General features: G+C 35.4%; 1 long non-coding RNA gene across 1 annotated transcript; it reads right to left on the reverse strand.

The window, feature by feature from the left end:
• Window positions 1-3,515: 3,515 nt before the first annotated feature.
• Window positions 3,516-8,307, reverse strand: LOC134697111 (uncharacterized). The gene is made up of 3 exons (XR_010103070.1): window positions 8,170-8,307; window positions 7,212-7,329; window positions 3,516-3,599 (listed from the first exon to the last, which is right to left on the reverse strand). It is a non-coding gene; the product is annotated as an uncharacterized LOC134697111 (long non-coding RNA).
• Window positions 8,308-8,579: the final 272 nt, after the last annotated feature.

Below are 8,579 nucleotides of genomic sequence, written 5' to 3' on the forward strand. Positions count from 1 at the left end.
TCCATTTAATATTGTTTCTCTCCCTCTCTATATCCTTTCTGTTCCCCTCTCTAAATTCCATCTTTCTCTTCCTTAACTACCTATTTAAGAAGTACCAACTGTTAGCTTTCCCTAGCTTAGTGTTGGTACTTAGAAAGGAAAGTACATTCTATATTCAGATACTGCCAGTGGAGGAATGGATAATTTTTCCGATCAACTATGTTTTTTTGTGTCCATCAATAATTTCAATATAAAGATGTTGCCACTAATTTGTTTGAACAGAAAATTGCACAAGAGAATCTTATCCATATTATGACAAAATTGATAGGCTGGTAGACTTCTGTTACATCAAGGTGACAAGCTGGCAAACTTCTGTTACTTCAGGGTGACAAGCTGGTAGACTTCTGTAACTTCTAGGTGACAGACTGGCAGACTTCTGTAACTTCTATGTGACAGGCTGGCAGACTTCTGTAACCTCTAGGTGACAGGCTGTCAGACTTCTGTAACTTCTAGGTGACAGGCTGGCAGACTTCTGTTACATCAAGGTGACAGGCTGGCAGACTTTTGTAACTCTAGATGACAGGCTGACAGACTTCTGTAACTTCTAGGTGACAAGCTGGCAGACTTCTGTAACTTTTAGGTGACAGGCTGGCAGACTTCTGTAACTTCTAGGTGACAGGCTGGCAGACTTCTGTAACTTGTAGGTGACAGGCTGGCAGACTTCTGTTACATCAAAGTGACAGGCTGCCAGACTTCTGTTACATCAAAGTGACAGGCTGGCAGACTTCTGTTACATCAAAGTGACAGGCTGGCAGACTTCTGTTACACCAAAGTGACAGGCTGGCAGACTTCTGTAACTTGTAGGTGACAGGCTGGCAGACTTCTGTTACATCAAAGTGACAGGCTGCCAGACTTCTGTTACATCAAATTGACAGGCTGCCAGACTTCTGTTACATCAAAGTGACAGACTGGCAGACTTCTGTTACATCAAAGTGACAGGCTGGCAGACTTCTGTAACTTGTAGGTGACAGGCTGGCAGACTTCTGTTACATCAAAGTGACAGGCTGGCAGACTTCTGTAACTTGTAGGTGACAGGCTGGCAGACTTTTGTTACATCAAAGTGACAGGCTGCCAGACTTCTGTTACATCAAAGTGACAGGCTGGCAGATTTCTGTTACATCAAAGTGACAGGCTGGCAGACTTCTGTTAAATCAAAGTGACAGGCTGGCAGACTTCTGTTACATCAAAGTGACAGGCTGGCAGACTTCTGTTACATCAAAGTGACAGGCTGGCAGACTTCTGTTACATCAAAGTGACAGGCTGCCAGACTTCTGTTACATCAAAGTGACAGGCTGCCAGACTTCTGTTACATCAAAGTGACAGGCTGCCAGACTTCTGTTACATCAAAGTGATAGGCTGCCAGACTTCTGTTACATCAAAGTGACAGGCTGCCAGACTTCTGTTACATCAAAGTGACAGGCTGGCAGATTTCTGTTACAAAGTGACAGGCTGGCAGACTTCTGTTAAATCAAAGTGACAGGCTGGCAGATTTCTGTTACATCAAAGTGACAGGCTTGCAGACTTCTGTTACATCAAAGTGACAGGCTGCCAGACTTCTGTTACATCAAAGTGACAGGCTGGCAGACTTCTGTTACATCAAAGTGACAGGCTGCCAGACTTCTGTTACATCAAAGTGACAGGCTGCCAGACTTCTGTTACATCAAAGTGACAGGCTGCCAGACTTCTGTTACATCAAGATGACAGGCTGGCAGACTTCTGTTACATCAAGGTGACAGGCTGGTGAAATAAATACAAATTCAATTCATTAGTTGTCTGTGTCGGCCCTGTAAAAAATCCAAATAATATTTATTATATTTCTGTGTGAGACTGTCTATCCATCAAGTCCTCAAAGAAGCCCTTCATAAGCTCTTAGGTAGATTGCTTATACTGCTGCAGGATACGTAGTGGAACTATTATACTACCCCGTCCGTGACACCAAAAACGGAGCCACTCTTCAAAGTGTATGACTTACAAGACAATTCTCTTGGTCCATTCTGAAATAAATACAAATTCAATGTATTAGTTGTCTGTTTTGGCCCTGTAAAAAATACAAAATTGATGTATTAGTGCAACACGTTGGACAGAGTTTTACTGCCTGGTCGGAAGAAGACCAAAGTGACCATATTTCTATTCCCCAGTCACCCTTGGGGAAATTGAGGGGGAGAGGGAGTAGGGGTATTGCTGATATAAACTTTTGATACCAACTGCATACAACTTGCAATAAATGTAGGTTGAAAGCATTCAAAGTGCAATTTTTCAAATAATTGATTTCCAACATAACAGCATGTCTTTTAAACTAGTTCAGTAATTTTGAAATTTTCCAATATAAACTCATAAAAATTCCTCTCATCTTCTGATTGTAAAGAAACTTCTGCATGTCCAAGTTTGGTAAAAATCAAGGTTGGTTAACGAAAGTTTAAAAATAAAATTTCAAAAATTTTAACCACAGAGTGAATATTTGTGGACACCGCCAACACTGACATAATGTAGGATCGATATGTTTTGCTTTTTTGACAAAAGTAGAAGGCATGACAAAAATCACATCTCTATACATGAAAGTTAAAGGTTAAGGTACACAGATATATTTTTTCTGAGACTTAAAATCCCTTGTGGATGATGAATAAATTACAGGCTGGCAGACTTCTGGTTTTTCAAGGTAACAGGCTGGCAGACTTCTGTAACTTGTAGGTGACAGGCTGGCATACTTCTGTAACTTCTAGGTGACAGGCTGGCAGACTTCTGTAACTTGTAGGTGACAGGCTGGCAGACTTCTGTAACTTCTAGGTGACAGGCTGGCAGACTTCTGTAACTTCTAGGTGACAGGCTGCCAGACTTCTGTAACTTCTAGGTGACAGGCTGGCAGACTTCTGTAACTTCTAGGTGACAGGCTGGCAGACTTCTGTAACTTCTAGGTGACAGGCTGCCAGACTTCTGTTACATCAAGGTGACAGGCTGCCAGACTTCTGTTACATCAAGGTGACAGGCTGCCAGACTTCTGTTACATCAAGGTGACAGGCTGGCAGACTTCTGTAACTTCTAGGTGACAGGCTGGCAGACTTCTGTAACTTCTAGGTGACAGGCTGGCAGACTTTTGTTACATCAAAGTGACAGGCTGCCAGACTTCTGTTACATCAAAGTGACAGGCTGGCAGATTTCTGTTACATCAAAGTGACAGGCTGGCAGACTTCTGTTAAATCAAAGTGACAGGCTGGCAGACTTCTGTTACATCAAAGTGACAGGCTGGCAGACTTCTGTTACATCAAAGTGACAGGCTGCCAGACTTCTGTTACATCAAAGTGACAGGCTAGCAGACTTCTGTTACATCAAAGTGACAGGCTGCCAGACTTCTGTTACATCAAAGTGACAGGCTGCCAGACTTCTGTTACATCAAAGTGACAGGCTGCCAGACTTCTGTTACATCAAAGTGACAGGCTGCCAGACTTCTGTTACATCAAAGTGACAGGCTGCCAGACTTCTGTTACATCAAAGTGACAGGCTGCCAGACTTCTGTTACATCAAAGTGACAGGCTGGCAGACTTCTGTAACTTCTAGGTGACAGGCTACAAAATACAAAATTGAATATTTGCGGACACCGCCAACGATGACTGAATGTAGGATCGCTTTGTCTTGCTTTTTTGACAAAAGTCGAAGGCATGACAAAAATCACATCTCTATATACATGAAGTTCAAGGTTAAGGTAAATAGATATATTTTTTTGAGAATTAGGTTCCTGTGTGGATGATGAATAAATTACAGGGAATTCAACCTCACTGTAATTACTATCATATTGTTACATAATCATTTGTTATCATTATACTCTGGTTTGTTGTTATCATATTACAATGTACATTGATATTGGTATTACAGTTATATATAGATTCTACCACTGCATTGAGTGTAATACGTTATTTATCCACTCGAGACAGTTAAATTTTCAAATTTAAAACGCGACGCTCGCTTGCCAGAGCGTTTTAAATATTTAAAATTTAACTGTTGAGAGTGGATTAATATCGTACTACACGAGATTTGGTAGTGGAATCTGTTTCTCTAATGATTTTCTAACATTATGCAGGCAAACTTATTCCTTCTTTACAAATAATCTGCAAAAAGATGTGTTCTTTCTATGTGACATCATTAGGCATGGTTGCCTTTTTTCATGCCTTCACAATAGGAAATTCAGAGGAAAGAAAGATAATTCGAAGTCATTATTGGATTTTGACCAATGAAGTACTGAGATCAAACGAACCACAAGTTGATTTTTTTTTTTATACAATGGGTGCAGAAAGGGATAAATTGACAAAAATTAGAGAAAGATATACATACAATCTTAATTCATTTGTATATCATTCTATTCTACTATTCTTATGCTATGCTAGTGCATGGTGGACATGCACTTCTGTAATAATTATTTTTCTAATAGATTGGATTGAAGTAGCTATTTTATATTTTCCTGCATTTGTTGCAAAACATTCTTGAAAAATTCTTCTGCATGTTTTAACACAAATTCTCTGTTTTCTTAATTTGTTATTGATATATATATATTTCTCACGACAAAATTAACATCTGCATATAATTTATATATATTCTAAAAATTTGTTTCAGGAATTTTTATTGATGAAATTGGTATATAGCAAGCAATAAGGTACTTTATTTTGCACTCAATAATATCCGTGTAATTATACAAAACATCTGTTATCAGTCAAAATTAAAAGTCACATGGTAAGAAATGTCTGTGGCAACATAACACTGGAATTCCCTTATGATCATCAGCTGAAAAAATTGAGAGTTGTCTTTCTTGGTCACATTTAATCAAGTTAAAAAAAGAAAATTCAAAATGGTTTGAATAGAAAACTAGGAGATGTTTTTTTTTCATCTAGAGTTTCTCTGTTACTTACTTTGCAGTTTTTGAAGTTTAATTTTCATCATGTCCACTCATGCAGTTCTAATTTAAGCCTGTTCAATCTAAATTTTCAACACAATTTATTCAATATATAAAAATAACACTTTGGGGATTGAAATTAAGGATGATTTGTGTAAATTTGATCAGCACGATTGAGATACCTTACATTCTATTAATCATTTCAATTAAAAATAGAGTTAGAAAAGGAGTACTTCAATCACCATATTTTGACAAATATTCAGAACATAAGTGAAATTTCTCAACATACTATAATACACTAGAGCAGTGTGCCAATACAACACCAATACATAACTTACTTCCCCTCACCCAGCCCATCCATCCAAGTCCCTGGACTTCCCTCTCTCTCTCTGTCATCTTTTATCAAGCCCAAATTTTGCGAGCTGCGGTTTTCTCCCCCTTCTCAATCAAACCTCCCTCGATATCAGTCCCTGACTTTCCCCAACACCTCCCTTCTTTCCCCAAGTCCCAGGATAAGAAGAAATCTGCTGTATTGTAGGACAAGGGGACAAAGAAAGAGAATAAATGAAAGATATAACATCAGCAAGCCAGCATAGCTTTACATGTTATGTTGTCAATGCAGTGCTAATGGTTGTGTATGGTTGCTGTGATTGCATGCTGAGTGTGTCAGGTTAAATAATGTTATACTGACTTGCCATTGTTAATCTCTATATTTTTGTAAAACTTTTTAGAATGAGCAAGTTTTGTATTCATGTTGTATTCACATTATAACATGGAATTCAATTTACATTCAGTAATTAATAGGCCAAACATAATTGCTTAATATGAAAAAGAAATTGTTCCTTCAACCAGTAAAAAAAAAAATCTAAATTCTAAAATATAATTGTTGGGTGAAGTAGAATTTTTAATTGACAGAAGGTAAGAAGATCTTCGACAATTAATGGTACATTGTACTTAATATTTACGGTATGCATTTTTTTTAAAAGTATTTGAAGACTTTTTGCTACTTTTTGAACTACTGTTATTTCAAACACAGAAAATTGGGAACATTTAAAAAAAAAAATGAAGATTGTTTTCATTTCTGTTTTTTATCTAAACTGAAATGTCTATAAATTTGTTTGCTGTCTTTATATTTTAATTGACAGGAGAGGAAGAATAAATAATCATTTAAAGCAATTAACATTTCTAATAATTTGTCTTAATGTTAAAACTATATATATATGCTTATTTTAAGAATCACAAGTTTAAATTTTGGACTGCATAGTTTACCATCCACAGAAAGATATTTTAAAACCACTTTTTTTTTTTTAAATTGTAAAAGGGGGATAAACCTTTGAAGAAATGTTGGGTTATTTTAAGCTTTGAAAAAAAAATGTACATGCAGTTAAATTGAATCTTTTAAAGTGTTCAGTTAGTTAATAGTTTAGAATAGGAATGAGTGGCCATTGATATCTTTATATTATTATTTTAACCTAAAGTGGAGAGAATATTTTATTTCTTCGTTCTAACCATTAATTTTTCTTATTTGTTGAGAACTAATGATAAATAAATATTTTTAACTGAAGCAAGTTTAAAAAGTCATTTAACAGGTAATGGATTTAAGATACAATTGACCTTTAACCTGTGCTTGCTCTAATGAAGAGTAATGTGGCATTCTGAAATAAGGCCAATCTAATATTTGACCCTGCATATAAGTATTTTTATAATCATTCTACAAAAGATGCAACATTGACCTTGACTTTTGACTTTGACCTGGAAAATCCAATTTGACCATATTAAGCATAAGTTTTATCATTCATTGTTATGTTGACCTTTACCTTAATCGACCTTAAAACTTCAATCTTTAATCTGTTTAAACAAGTTAATAGACAACTTTTGAGTTTGTCCATCACTGTAAAAAAAACTCATCAATTATGCGTGCCTCTATGACGTCATATACCAGATAGAGGGGATTGCCTGTATCCCTGCACTAATAAATTACATCAAGCGTCTTAGCAACCATCATTGTGCAGGATAAACTAGAAATAATATTAGTTCGGTAGGAACTTGATCACTATTCCCTAATGACAGCAGTGCTGATTGTCAATTATAAGAATTCAATTTGCCAAATAATTCGTGCAAAATAGCATCATTGTTTTCCAACCAATTGCTCCAACATTGGAACAGAAGTGAGGATGCCCCTAAACACACGAAATATGTTCACTAAAACCAAAGTTTATGATGGAAATGCATCAAACTCAAAAGTTGTCCATTGGACTTTAAAAAGATGATTGTAAAATATAATACAACTTACCATGGAGAAACTTTCTTTGAAGTCTTTATTTACCTTCAGCTACATGTAGTACTACCACATAATTTTCTGTGTTATGTTGATATTTACTGTGTATTCTCTTTGAATTCACTAGTTGAGCCTGAAAAACATTTAAAAAACATTTAAAAAACATTAGAGGATATAATTTTGATCATGCAATCAAACTAGGTTAAGATGTGATATGTCTTTAAAATATCCCAAAACTTTTGCACTATAAATTTAGTCTTTGTATAAGCATCATATATATTATATTCTTGTCACTGTATGAGCATCATATACATTCTTGACAAGAATATATATGATGCTCATACAAAGACTCAGAGGAAAACAATTGTAAATAGATCTAAATGAAACAATTGTAAATAGATCTAAATGAAACAATCGTATCTGCAATTTAAATGCAGATCATCCAACTAATGCAAAAATTCATGAGAAAGTCTGAATATAAAAAAAAGTGAATATAATTTAATAGTTGTGAACTATCATTACAAATGTACTTTAATGCATATCCCCCCCCCCCCCAACCCCATCTTTACCCTTCAAAAGAACTATCCCAGAAGTTGTTGATTGAATATAATCTGTCTATTTCCAAAATATTCATGTGAATTTATAAAGACATGTGCTAATTTTCTAATTTACTATGGGATTTGCTCACTGTTAAAGTCGGTATGCTGACCTATTGATGTTACTTTTTGTGTCATTTGATCTCTTGTTGTGAATTGTCTCAATAGCACATCTTTTTTTTATATACACAACCTCTAGCAATAAAATAAAGAATATATATCTTCAAAGAAGTGAATTTTCTTTTTTTTCTTTTCAAGAATAAAATATGCCTCCATGAAGAAAATGATTACAGAAGAAACAGTTATCTGAAAATGTTAAGAAATAAATGAAATATTTTCTTCATAATCATAATATCAATGTTACATCCTGTTTTTACCATTTTTCTAGAAGTATATGAAGTCCCAGGATATAAGTCTCAAAGGTTCTTCAAACATGATGTAGCAAATCATTGTAAGTTGCCTCTCTAAAAAGCAATACACTAGCTATCATATCCATACAGCTTGTCAGGAGTCTTTCAAAAACAGCAGTGCATCTGCTAGCAGTATTTATATATAAGTTCTTTCAGTGGTTGATCTACTAATAGAAATGATTTAAGATATAATGCATACATAGAATAAAAAGCTGCGCTTTAGCACATGATACACCCGTTGCTCTAAAAGACAGGCGTATAAGTTATTGTCCCAAAATTGGAAAATCCCCCCTTTTTTAAGCATAAAAATTCACAACACGGAAATGTAAAATCTGAAATTTATAAAAATTGAAAGGGAGCTTACATCAATAGATATA

The sequence above is a fragment of the Mytilus trossulus genome, chromosome 14 (genome assembly GCF_036588685.1).
Source record: "Mytilus trossulus isolate FHL-02 chromosome 14, PNRI_Mtr1.1.1.hap1, whole genome shotgun sequence".
Classification (NCBI taxonomy): domain Eukaryota; kingdom Metazoa; phylum Mollusca; class Bivalvia; order Mytilida; family Mytilidae; genus Mytilus; species Mytilus trossulus.